At 41.2% G+C, this 14327-nt stretch overlaps 1 pseudogene; it reads left to right on the top strand.

Moving 5' to 3' along the window:
• The first annotated feature begins 6124 nt into the window (after positions 1-6124).
• LOC131393798 (large ribosomal subunit protein eL42-like) lies at positions 6125-12407 on the top strand (annotated as a pseudogene).
• The last annotated feature ends 1920 nt before the right edge of the window (positions 12408-14327 follow it).

Consider the following 14327-nt stretch of genomic DNA (forward strand, 5'->3'; position numbering starts at 1 on the left):
CTACTGTGAGGACTCAGTGAGGTTAATTGTTTAAAGTATACAGCAGGGAGCCAGTCATACGGTAAACAATCTAAACCTGGCCTCCCCCTTTCCCATCTTTTTCTCATATTCTTCAAGAACTAAAGGCCATCATATAGAGCCAAAGAGGTTGAATGCTGAGGATGGGGTCTGATAATTTCATTCACAGGACAATTTGATAACCCCTTCACTTGCACAGGAATCTTAGTTTCTGCCCTCTCACTGATAAGGGGTTATATATATATATAAAGAACTCATACAACTCATGCTTTCCAGGAGAAATGCAGGAGCAGCACAAGCACGACCTCTACCTCACTTTTGCCTTCCAAATCTTTGGCAGGTGTAAGTGATTCATGGAACCTAAATTACATCTAGAACTTGAACTGCAAGGCAGGCTAGGAAAAATGTAGCCTCTCAGTATAGGAAGGCCCTGGAAAAGAGGCTGGAATATCCACCATGTTCCCACAACATTCACTGCAGCAGCATTTAGAAGAGCAATCAATAAACAGAAAACAGACTAAATGCCCAAAAGTAAAGGGCTGGTAAACTAAAGTGTGCTATATCCAGGTAATAAAAATAACATGCTCATTTTTGAAGGACATTTCATCGATGAAGTGAAAAATCTTACCATATATCATTTACCAAAATAAAGTCTGGTCAAAAAGTAGTATATTGAATCTGATCCCACTTTTAGGAACAACTAGGGAAATTTAAATATGGCCTATATATTATTTTTGCAGATATAATAAAGGTATTATCATTATGTAGGAGATCCTTATTCTTAAGAGATGAATGCTCAAGTGTCATGAATTTTTTAATTACTTTCAAATAATTCAGAAGCAGAAAGGATGTTAACAATTGATGAATCTAGGAAAATGATATATGGGTATTCATTGTACTATTCTTTTTCTTTTCTGTTGGTTTGAAATTTCTCAAAATAAAAATTAGGGAGAAAACTGCTGGGGAACAGTGGCTAGTTTTATTTATTTGCAAGGCTACTCTGAGTTCAGGCTGTTTCCTTTGCTCATGCCACATGTTAAAAAGTGTGTGCTCTCAGATTGCATGTATAAAATGTTGTCATCTCCAGCAACCTAAGGTGGGTTTAGACTGTTCTTTTTCCCTTTTCTCATTCTTTTAATATATTCTGAGAAACTACAACTGTTCCAGGGAACAACTTATACAGGAAAAATTAAATCAGTGATGCCAAATGCATGGCATATATACCACCAGAACTCCTACCACACCAATGGCAGTCATGATTAATTGATCAAGGTACTCTTTCCTGCAGAACTTCATTATGCCCAGAATCCTTCTCAACACCGCTCTCCAGGTAACCTTGATTAATGCATGGAAACTGGTATGTGAGATGAAACCTTTGCCATCCATTTATTAAATAGTCTACTTTAGAAAAACCCCAAAAATGCTACGATTGTCATGAGTATCTCTGAAGCAGCTGTGCAAAAAAGAGCTCAGAACCTGGAGCCAAAGACCTGAATTCAAATCCACTTTTTGATTCGAAAATCAATTTCGCCTCTTACTTTCCGAACCTTACTTTCCGAACCTTACTTCCGAAAGCTTCTTAAAGTTCTTTGGGCCTCAGTTTCCCCATCTGTAATGAACTTTCCTCACAGGGGTGTCAGGTGGTTGAAATGAGATAGTGGACACTTTGTAAATGCCAAAGCCATTTACATATGAAGAGTGGCATCATGAAAAACGGAAAATTCACTCTTGGAAAAGCCAATTGTTACAGTATTTATTATAATTCAGAATAGAAGATGAGTTCTAAGAGCTTGAAGTGTTACTTGTTTTTATTTTTATTTATTTATTTATTTATTTTTGTGCGTGTGAGGAAGATCAGCCCTGAGCTAACATCCATGCCAATCCTCCTCTTTTTGCTGACAAAGACTGGCCCTGGGCTAACATCCGTGCCAATCTTCCTCTACTTTTTATATGGGACACGGCCACAGCATGACCTGACAAGCGGTGCATTGGTGCGCACCCAGGATCCGAACCCAGGCCGCCAGCAGCGGAGCCCAAGCACTTAACCGCTACGCCACATGGCCGGCCCTTATTTGTTTCTATTTTTTTTAAAGCCAATCCAGAAACAGAGCAAATTCTAAATGCTGTTTCTCAGTGTCCATTGCTGGTTCTTCATTTCTCCAACTTATGAAAGTCTCAGGGCTCAGTCCTCAGACCTTTTTGCTGTTCACTCCATAGGCAATTTCCTCTAATCTCATAGCTTTAAGTACAATTCATATGCTGTTGATTCCCAAATTTTGAAAGTGTAACAAGATGTTATAAAGGGAGTTTGAGCCAAGGCTCCACACAATAGATATCAAATACTAAAGTAAGGGGCTGATGCAAATCAATATTTTCAAGGTGAGTATCTGAGAGCAGTTTAACTTGAGCGCCTCACTGTAATCAAGGTCATAAAATGATCCAGTTCCTAGAGACTGAAGGGAGGGAGGATTTGTGCAAGATTTTCTTTGAAGAAAGCTGTGCTGTAGATAAATAGCTCCTCTCCCTGGAGAAGAGAAAGGGTGGGAGAAGCCCCCCTCAGCTCAGATCTATTGAGAGAGCATGACTTGGAGAGCTGATATGTGTTCACTGCAGTTTGGAGAAAGGGCAGTGGGGGGAGCTGCTTAATTAACTGGAGTCTGACTCCCTCCTCAGGAATCTAAAGGTGAGAGGCTGCTAAAGCAGTGAGTGGTAGCAGAGAAGAGATATTCCCTTGGGGATCAGCCAAGGCACAGGGTGTGGGTTTCCTGTAGACAAGAGGTAGGCCACGCAGGAGAGCCAGCCAGAAGCCTTATTATTCTTGCTCAAGTGTTCTGCTTGGTGGGGTGATGGCACTGTAAACGAGAAAGTCTGTGTGGTGTAAGCTGCAGGAAAACCAGTGGAAGCTGGAGGAGCAGGATGTATCACCCACACCAGTGGTGTTGCAGAAAGAGGAGCCACAGCAGGGGAGCAGCCACAGAATCCACAAAAGAACAAAGGAAGGCACAGCTTTAAATATTAGTCAGCCCAGGAAAGTGAAATCATGTTAGGACAGTCCTAGCCAAGTAAGAACTTTCTGATCTCTTTCCCCTCTACCCACCAAGGTCTCCGGCTCTGGAGTGGCTGGAACCATAGCTAATGAGGAGAAGATGAGCAAGAAAGAGAAAAAAGCCAACCATAACCTCTTCCCCAATGTGGGTGGCCAACCTGCTACAGGCCATAGCTTGAGAGGTTTGAAGGTAGAGGAAGTTGGAAGCAGAAGAAACATGACCTTCTAATGAATATGTAAGTATTAATTAATAAACTTAACTGGACATTCTTATTTCTGAATCAAGACTCTGATTTCCAACTTGAATGGAACCTACTTAAAAAGAGACCTAAGAGTAACTGATTGGCATCAGGTTGCAATGAGCAGAACTAGCCCTTGCTCGGTTACATAGCCAGAAACATCGTGGTGCCTGCCAGAGTTTTCACCCAACAGTAGGGAAAACTGTTCCTCCACCGAATAAATGTTAAATGTTAGGAGACAAAAATAAAATTGCACCCTGATTGATTCCCAAAGCTGTGCTTCTTCACAATACATTATCACAATACCTGTTAACAGTGGCATAATAGGCATCTCAGAATTATCACACCCAAAGATAAATTCTTGATTTCCATCCCCTAGACCTACTTTTCCCATAGTCTTCCCCATCTCATTAAATAGGAACCCCATCATTCCACTTGGTCAGGCCAAAATCCTTAAATTCAGCTTGTTTCCTTTCTTCTTTTTACATCCTACTTCCAAACTATCAGCAAATCCTACAAGCTCTACTTTCAAAAGTTATTCTGTGGGGGCCAGCCTGGTGGTATAGTGGTTAAGTTCGCATGCTCTGCTTCGGTGGCCTGGGGTTCGCAGGTTCGAACAGTGGGCGTGGACTTACGCACTGCTCATCAAGCCATGCTGTGGCAGTATCCCACATATAAAATAGAGGATGGGCAATGCATTTAGCTCAGGGCCAATCTTCCTCACCAAAAAAAAAACCAGTTATTCTGAATCTAACCACGTTTTACCACCATCTGATCTAAGCCACAATTGTGTCTCCTCTGGATTATTGCAATAGCCCCATAACAGCTCTTTCTATTTCTACTCTTATCTCTCTACACTCTGCTCTTAACACAGCAGCCCAAATGACCCTTGTCAATCATGTAAGATCTGCTCAAAATCCTTCAGTGCCATCATTTTTACTTAAAATAAAAGCAATCTTCTTAGCATGCCTACATGATCTAGCCCCTTATCCTTTTCAAACCGCATCTCCTACCATCCCCCTTTGTTTGCCATGATCTGGCCACAAGGTGCTCCTTGCTTTTCCTCAAACTTGCTAAGCACTCTTCTAACTCAACACTTTTACACTTGCTGTTCCTTCTGCCTGGAATTTTCTTCTCCTTTTAGGTTTCTGCTCAAATATCACCTTATCAGGAAAGCCTCCCCTAACTGCCTAATATAAATAGCAATTCCACTCTTCTCTTCTCCCCTACTCCCTTCTCTCCTACTCCTGAACTCCCTATCTTCCTCCTTTCACTATAGTCATGTCCATGTCACTTAGAGCCACCTGAAATACTATACATTTATTTGCTTGTTTAGTGTCTGCCCTCCCCTACTAGCATGTCAGCAATCCAAGACTAGGACTTTGCTTTGTCCACTGTTACAGGCATTCAACTTACACTACTTATAAGAGATCCTAAGCTACAACAATTTTATACAAAAAAATCTTCCATGGTCTCTTGTAATATTTGGAAATAAATTCTGAAATGGAGGAGAGCTGGCCCCCCTCAGTCTCCTCCTGACTCCTTTCAGGCCTACCCTCCCCCTGTCCCATCTCTCAACAGGAACACACCCCTTTCCCACCCTGGGAGCCTTTCCAGGAAGACAGACGGGGGTGGAGGGAGCCCACAGGGTCTCTCCTTGGCAACTGTGGCCACATTAGGACTTGACTCTGACATATGCAGACACCGGGGCCAGATCTGGGGCTCTCCAGGCCTCTGTTCTGACCACCAGACAAGAATGTCTGTCTCTGTTAATTTGACTTAAGCTCTGTTTAATTACTAACTTGGTAGTTTCTGCTCTCTGCTTAGCTGCTTGTCAAGTATGTGGCACTTTTGATAATTTAAGGGTTGGAATTTAGTCTATTTTTGCAATTGAAAATCAGCCTGGAGCCAGAGTTTCCCTTTTATTCAGAAAGACAAAACAGACAGCACATCAAAGCCAGGCATACTATAAATTTGTCTTTTCTGATACATTAAAAGCAGGCCTTTGCACACTGGCTGGTTGGTGTCATTTGGAAACCTCTACTGGGCCTGTAAATATGAAGTCTCATGCTTTCATATCATGCCTTTTTGTCTTTCTGTGCCCAGCTTGGTCAGAAAAATTACCAAATGACAGCAATGTCAGTGAGAGGCAGCCTGAGGGGTACCCAGAGAGCACAGGGCCAGGGAGCTGGAGCCTGGGTTCCAGGACTGGCTCCACAGCCTCTGGGCTCAATGACTTGAATGCTTACCTAAGATAATTTTAGCTGGATTGATGAGTTCAACATTTGTTCATTCAAACCAATATTTACTTGGTACCTCATAGATATCAGGCACAAGGGTCACACAAGTGAGAAGATATGGTCCCTGTCCCCAGGGAGCACTCAGTCTGATGAGAAGATAGATAGGGAAAGAGACCATGTCAGTCCACATAACTCGTAACCAAGGAGTGCAGAAAGAAACTGGGAGCATTGGGATAAGAGGGAGTCAGTCTACTTGAAGGGTGGGTAGGTATTTACCAGGATTCAGGAAGCAGACTCAGGACAGAGAGGATAGCACATGCAAAGGCCTGAGACAACTCATGCTGAACAGAAAAAGGAAAAATTCAGTGTTGGCTACGTGTGATGGGGAGTGAGGCTAAGGAGGATACCCAGGCAGGGCACTGGGAGGAAAGGATGAGAGTATAAAAGTGAAGAAAGTGAGACTTTACCCATTAAGTTAAGGACCAATAGTTAGGTTATGGAAAAACTCAAAGTCCCTTGGTAAAATGGTAAGAATAATTGAGCTCTTATTACCACATTCTAAGTACTTCCCACTTAAATCCATGGGGTTCAGAGATGCTAAGTTACCTGCCCAAGATGATTCAGCTGCAAAGAGGTGAGATGGGAATTTGAAGGCAATATGCAGACTCCAGAGCCCAGCCCTTAACCATCACATGGCCTTGCCAGGACTTTGCAAAATAGTAAATGAGCTAATGGATATGAAAGTACTCTGCAAAGTGTAAAGTGCTGCCCAAATGTAGCCACTGGTGTTTATCAGTTTTGTTACAAGGAACCCCTAAAAAAGAGGTCTTTCATCTTCATTGATATTTGATAGTGCAACACTGAGCATTTTCTCCCAGGCTCAGAGGAGCAAGCAAGAAAGGCTGTGAGACAAATCACTCTGGATGAAAGGAAAGGAAGTCTGGGCTTTTATGAGTCACACTGAGGGATGGAAGAATGATAAAACCAAATGAAGCAGCTCTTCTGAAAGCTTAGCCTGTGCTGGCACCTGCTGGTGCCCACAGAAGATGTGACAGCTTCATCAGGAAATTATCCCCTGGAGAGTAAATGCTTCAGGGCAATTGTATGTGTGAAGGGAATGGTGGGGCAAGAGAGGAAGAGATGCAACTGGCCTAAAGGCACTAGGAGACTTCTTTTTCTTACCTGAGAGACTGCTGTGCATCTGTGGAAAAAACTTCAGCCTGGAATTCACTAATCATAACCATTAGTAAGCACCTCCTATGGGCATGCATTGTACTGAGGGTCTCACACAACTTCCCCAAGAACAGCAACCCCAGCCTCACCAGCTCTGCAAGATGTCCTTCTCCTTGTTTTAGAGATGCAGAGAGCTCAAGGAAGTTACTTGACCAGGATCACATAACTAACTAGTAAGTTGCAATCCTAAATTAGGATCAAAATTTAATTTAATTCATACTCTTTTTACAACACTAGCCTGCTTCCAAAAGACTTAAGTTAAAAGGCTAATTCTCCCAATTACTATATCTGTCAATTCACCACTGGGAGTTTTGTTTTGATTGATTTATGGGTTGATACCATTGGCTTATTCCAGAAGAGGTTTAACATGGTTGCCTTAAAATTTTATCTGTAGTATGGGGAGAAACTCCTCCCAAAGTGTTCCTGGAGGTCCTGAAAAAGGAATTAAGTCTGAAACATAAATAACAATGTAACTACCTTTAAAACTCAAGGACCTGCTACCTCATGAAATATATCTTTGAACTTCATGGCTCCAAATACAAACCAGAATTCTAAAATGCCCTCTAAATTGGTTTCTGAACTTACCAGTATGGAAACCTCTGCCCTACATCACTAGTCAGTTAATGCTCACACCCTGGAAATTTCTCTTCACCCTGAGTGTGTCCAATCAAAGATCTAGAAAATTCATTTTCTAGAGGTCAGTTAAAATTTAAAGAAAACAAAGATAGTAGGTTGAACCATGTGAAATTACCAAAGGGATTCAACATAATTGATGCAGGTCTTCAAAAAGACGGCTCCTTTATCACTGCAAAATGATTAGATATGCCCATCCTGGGCCAAACATCAGCAGGCAGGCACAAGAATCACCTGGGTGACTGTTTAATATGCAGATTCCTAGGTCCACCCCCAGAAATGCTGATTCAGTACTGAAGTTGGGGTGGGGTAGTTCAGGAATTTGCCTTTTAAAAAGGCATCCCAGGTATCCCAAGGCGGAGACATTGCTCTAGGGGGAAACTCCTCTGTTGCATTTCTAGACCAGAAGAATATCCTGTTCCCAAGTACTCAGAAGACAGCACCCCAAGATGCTGCATTTCTCAATGGGCATCCTTAGTCTGCCTGTGGGCAGACCAGTTTGAGGACTTCTGCTAAAAAGTGGACAAGAGCCAGGCAACAGTTTCAAATTCAACCTCCACATCTTTCCAGCTGTGAGAAGTCTTTTGAATGCCCAGCTTTTTTGTTTTAATGATCCAGCCTCTACTTTTGTTGGGTTTTTCATTTTGTTGCCTGAAACTAACAATTACTGCAAGGAGACCTAGACCCATTTTTGAATAGCTGCCTTTGGGTAATGTGCCCAGCCCCCACTCATCTACTATCCAGGAGAGCATTACTGCGGCTCCTTTGTTGGTTTAGAGACTATTTACGCCCATCTTCCACATTGCAGACCCAAACCAAAGCCTCATTATTTCTACTAAGTTTGTTTTGCTGCAGAACAGTAACGTTTACATGGAAATGGGTCTTTTTCTCCATCCTGTAATTTGGATTGTTTAGTTTTCCTTTTTGGACATCTTTGACACTGCTGAAGAAAGAAGTCCGCAGGAATCTGGAGAAAGGAAGAGTGGGCTGCAGGCTGCGCAGTGGGCAGCAATGTTGTTTGCTTCTCTGTCTCCTTGGCCCCCCACCACCACTTCCCCTGGCTGGACTAAGCTATCTCCCTCCTGTTTCTGCTTTCTGCCTCCTGCAGCTGGACTGAAATATGTCAGCATTTAGTGCTGGAGCTCCAGCTTTACCACTCACCCGATATGGTAACCTGAGCAAGTCTCTTTCCCTCACGAGACCTCACTTCCCATGTGAACAGTGAAGGTGTATAACCAGATGATCTCTAAATTCAATTACCTTCATAAGCCCACTGGGCTGTCACTCATTCCACTGTGAGGTGACCAGAAAAGAAGGCGATTACTAGCCATATGACTTTAGGCAAGTTATTTAACTCCTCTGATAGACCATCAAAATGAGTCACACTCCTCTTTTCCATCTCTGATGAAGCAAAACAGGTGCTTCTTTATACCCAAGGCATGAAAATAGTAACCAACCCATGTTCTCCCAGACATCCCTGAGTTCCAAAGATGATGCCATTACTGTATAAGGTTTTCCAAAGACTTTCCAAGGCTTTAAATCCTCTATCACATGGCTACCACACCCACTAGCCCCAGTACAACCGTAAAACTTTCTAGCCTCTCCTCTCCCCCTTATTTCTTGCTAGAGGGTTCTATGAGAAATGCAATTCCACTTCTAGGTATGTACTCAAGAGAAGTACTTGCAAATGTCCACAATAAAAAGGCATACAGAAGGATGTTCACTGGGGCCTCGTGTATCATAATGAATAATTGAAAACAATTGTCCATCAACTTAAAAAAAAAACTGTAGGAAATCCATTTAATGGAATATAGTGTGGGAGATCAAGATTTGGCCACCCTGAAATCTATCTCTTTACCTTGGTTGTTTTCTCTAGGGACATTTGACCTCCCCTACTAACTGCCTAAAGAATTTGACATGGTAGCTCCTTCCTGGAACAGATCTATCATGATGGCTGTAAAGATAACGTAGGGTAAATGTTACAATAGGAAAGGCACCAACAAGCCCCTCTTATCAGAAGTTCTGTCTCTCTGGCCACATTCTCTGGATGACCCTGCCAGACAATCATTTACATTTATAAGGGAAATCTCCATTTGTAAAGGTATCTCCCTCTGTTTGGAGAAGAGAGGGGGATGAGCTCATTTCTAGTGACCTGTCAATGTGGAAGGTGAGGCCTTGAGCTACATAATAAACCTTACTCTTGTTTACTGTGCTTTAGTGGTAATCTCCTGTAACTGACTGCCCCCACCCCCAAAATCCTCCTTTGTCATTGGCTGAAAATGATATTTAAGACGAGAATTTCTGCTATTGTGTTGAGAAATGCAGTGTCCCTGCTTTCTCCCATGTATACATGTTATTAAACTTGGTATTATTTTCTCCTGCTAACCTGTCTTGTTGATTGTTTGGCCAGCCAGAAGAACCTTAAGGTAAAGGGCAGAGGGAGATTCTCCCTCTTCCCCCGACAATAGTCATGTGTCACTTAACGACGGATAATGAGAAATGTGTCATTAGGCAATTTCATTGTGATGATCAGACCACCATCATATATGCAGCCTGTCATTGACTGAAACGTCATTGTGTAGTGCATGACTGTACTATGTAGCAACTCAAAAGAATGAGGCAGATCTATAGGTACTAATCACCGGTAGACTGACAAGATATATTATTGAATTTAAAAAGCATGTATAGAAGGATATAGAAGTATGACATCTTTTACGTAAAAAAATAAACTATACATATTCTAAGTATATATATGTACATATACATACGCACATGCGTGCGAGCGTGCACACACACACACACACATATATGTAAATGCATAGCAAAGGTTTGGAATGAAGTATAACAAACTGGTAACACTGTTTACCTCCAAGGAAGGGATGGTCAAAGGGACTTAAGACTATGTGCAATATTTTAACATTTTTACTCAAAGAATATAATCATATATTACTTGAGAAATTTACAATTAATTTGAAATAATATAGCCTCTAAGTATAGGACAATAGCTCAAAGGATGAAGGGAAGGAAAAAGTATCTTCTTGTAAGGTTCTTACATTATACATGAAGTGGTAAAATATTATTTGAAGACAACTATTGAAAAATGTGATAAACTAAAGATGAATGTTAAAGATGACAAATTAAAGATGAATATTTTAAAACCTGCAACATCCACAGGAAAAAAAATTAGTAAAAAGAGGTTTAACAAGACAAGAATGAAGAGAAAGCAGAATCATAAAAAATAATCCAAAAGCATGTGGCAAAAAGGTAAGGGAGAGAACACGTGGAACAAATAGAAAGCAACTAGCAGGATAGCAGGTTTAAATATAACTACATCAAAAATAACAATGTAAACGGTCTACACACCCCAATTAAAAGGCAGAGATTGTCAGATTGGATAAAAAAGCAAGACCCCACAAGTTCTGTCTACAAGAAACTCACCTTCAATATAAAGATATAAATAGGTTAAAAGTTAAAAAGATGGAAAAAGGAAAACTTTCTCCTGTTTCCAAACACTAATCAAAGGAAAGCTGGAGTAACTTGATGAATGTCAGACAAAGTGGACGTTAGAACACGAATATTACCAGAGAAAGAGAGTCATTAGATAATGACAAACAGGACAATTAACCAACAAGACATAAGAATCCTAAACGTATACACATCTAACAGCAGAGCTTCAAAATGCATGAAGCAAAAACCAACAGAACTCAAAGGAGAAACAGACAATTCCGTGATTATAGTCAGACACTCCAACACTCCTTTCGGTAATAAAATAAGCAGAAAGAAAATCAGGAAGGACACAGAAGACCTGAACAACACTACAAACCAACTTGACCTAACTGATATTTATAGAGAACTCTATCCAACAAACAGGAGAATACACATTCATTTCAAGTATACATAAAACAGTCACCAAGATAGAACATACACTGGGTCATAAAGCAAATCTCAACAAAATTTTAAAAATTGAAATTGTACAAAGTATATTCTCTCACCACAATGGAATTAAATTAGAAATTAAGAATAGAAAGATATTTGGAAAATTCCCCAATATTTGAAAATTAAAAACATACTTCTAAATAACTCAAAGATAAAGTCAGGGGCAGCCCCGTGGCCTAGTGGTTGAGTTCAGCATGCTCCACTTTGGCAGCCTGGGTTCAGTTCCTGACAATGGACCTACACCACTCGTCCATGGCCATGCTGTGGCAGCAACCCACATACAAAACAGAGGAAGACTGGCACAGATGTTAGCTCAGGGCAAATCTTCCTCAGCAAAAAAAAAAAGATAAAGTCAAGTGAGAAATTATACAATAATTGGAATTGAATGAAAAAGAAAACACAACATATCAAAATTTGTGGGACACAGGTAAATTAGTGTTTACAGGGAAATTCATAGCATTAAAAGTACATAGTGAGGGGCCGGCCCAGTGGCACAAGCGGTTAAGTGCACACGCTCCGCTGTGGCAGCCCAGGGTTCGCCGGTTCGGATCCCGGGCACGCACTGACACACTGCTTGTCGAGCCATGCTGTGGCGGTGTCCCATGTAAAGCAGAGGAAGATGGGCATGGATGTTAGCTCAGGGCCAGTCTTCCTCAGAAAAAAGAGGAGGATTGGCATCAGATGTTAGCTCAGGGCTGATCTTCCTCACAAAAAAAAAGTACATAGTGATAGTGACCTTGTAAACACGGCAAACATTCCTAAAACCCACCAGACTTTCTGTAAGAAGTGTGGTGAGCACCAACCCCACAATATGACACAGTACAAGAAGGCCAAGGATTCTCATGTGTTCAAGGAAAGCAGTGTTACAACAGGAAGCAAAGTGGCTATGGTAAGCAGACTAAGTGGATTTTCCAGAAAAAGGCTAAAGCTACAATGAAGATTGTGCTGAGGCTTGAATGCATTGAGTCCAAATACAGATCTAAAAGAATGCTGGCTATCAAGAGACGGAAGCATTTTAAACTAGGAAGAGATAAGATAGAGGGCCAAATGATCCAGTTCTGAGCTTCATCTTTCGTTTTATTATAACAGCAATAAAATCTTGGGGTTATGTTCACTTAAACAAAATAAGTTTATATTAATAAGAATGGTCTCAAGTCAATGACCTAATAGGTTTTCACCTTAAGAAATTAGAAAAAGAAAGGCAAGGGGCCAGCCCAGTGGCGCAGCGGTTGGGTGCTCACGCTCAGCTTCAGCAGCCTGGGGTTCCCAGTTTCGGATCCCGGGGGCGGACCGATGCACCGCTTGTCAAGCCATGCTGTGGCGGCGTCCCATATAAAGTGGAGGAAGATGGGCACGGATGTTAGCCCAGGGCCAGTCTTCCTCAGCAAAAAGAGGAGGATTGGCATCGGATGTTAGCTCAGGGCCAGTCTTCCTCACAAAAAGAAAGAAAAAGAAAAAGAAAGGCAATATAAACCCAAAGCAAACAGAAGGACATAATAAAAAATATGAGTAGACATCTATGAAATAAAAACCAGAAAAATAATAGAAAAAAGTCAATGAAACCAAAGCTGTTTCTTTGAAAAAAACACAATTGATGAATCTCTAGTCAGACTGATCAAGAAAAAAAAGACAGAAATTACCAATATCAAGAATGAAAGAGAGCCCGCCCTGGTGGCCTAGTGGTTAAAATTCGGCACGCTCCGCTTTGGCGGCCTGGGTTCGGTTCCCAGGCATGGAACCACACCACCTGTCTGTCAGTAGCCGTGCTGTGGCAGTGGCTCACAGAGAAGAACTAGAAGGACTTTACAACTAGAATATACAACTGTGTACTGGGGCCTTGGGGAGGAACAAAAAAGAAGAATGAAAGAGGCGACATCACCAGATCTACTAACAATAAAAGAATAACAAGGAAATATTATGAACAACTACGCCAATAAATTCAACAACTTAGAAATGGACAAATTCCTTGAAAAAAAAAAAATAGAGCCCTTGACCTACTGAAGTAGACCTTGAGAACTTTAGTGTTTATATGCCTACAGAACTCCAGGTAGAGAAATCATAATGAGTCAAGACGTGGAAACATTGAACAAAACAGGCATTTCTCTATTACTGGAGTAGAAAATTGCAGAGTAGAGAGTAGCAGAAGAACCTAAAGAAGTAGAGAGAGATCTGCAAGTAGAGGATTAGTTAAGAACAGAGATTAGCTAAGAGGCTCCTGCATAGTTTGGTGACAGATGATGAGGGCCGGAACTATCAGAGTGGTAGTAAGAATTGAAAGGAGAATAAAATTTGAGAAAAGTTAGCAGACAGACTCAGTAGGACATGGTGACTGACTTATTATGGGAAGGGTGAAGGAGGAGGAGCGCAGCAAGGCTCTTACGTGTCTGGCTTGGGGACCAGGTGCTACTAATTGAAACTGAGCATAGGAGAGCAAGAACGGTTGATAGCAGAGGAAGATGATGGACTAAATTTACAGGCTTTAGGTCTGGGGTACCTGTGGGAAGTCAAGGTTGGAAATGTTTAGCAAGCATTTGGACGTATAAATTTGAAGCAAAGGGGAGAAGTCAGCACTGAGATAATCTACGGCGTGGGTAGATATTGCACCTAAAGAGACTACAGAAAAGAGGACAGAAATGGCTTAAAGCTAGAACCCTAGATTAGGAAATAATCTGAGTTTCAGGAAAAGCTTTACGAGTCTGGGAATAAAGCAGTTCATAAACAAGTACAAATATTCACAAAGATGTTAAGCAATGTCTTACGTATCACAAACAGAATAAACATATCAAAGAAATATAGAATGGTTCAGTTAATCTGAAAGACATTTAAAATGTTTAGGAAAAGCACACAATAATGCAGAAATTTCTTATGATAAAATGTTTTTTCCTTCCTTTTTAAAAATATATGTATATATTAAACATTCAAAATATGCAAAGTCTGGAGAGACATACATTAAAATGTTAGTATTTGGCCAGGCCCATGGCT

Source organism: Diceros bicornis, chromosome 28 (genome assembly GCF_020826845.1).
Source record: "Diceros bicornis minor isolate mBicDic1 chromosome 28, mDicBic1.mat.cur, whole genome shotgun sequence".
Taxonomy (NCBI): domain Eukaryota; kingdom Metazoa; phylum Chordata; class Mammalia; order Perissodactyla; family Rhinocerotidae; genus Diceros; species Diceros bicornis.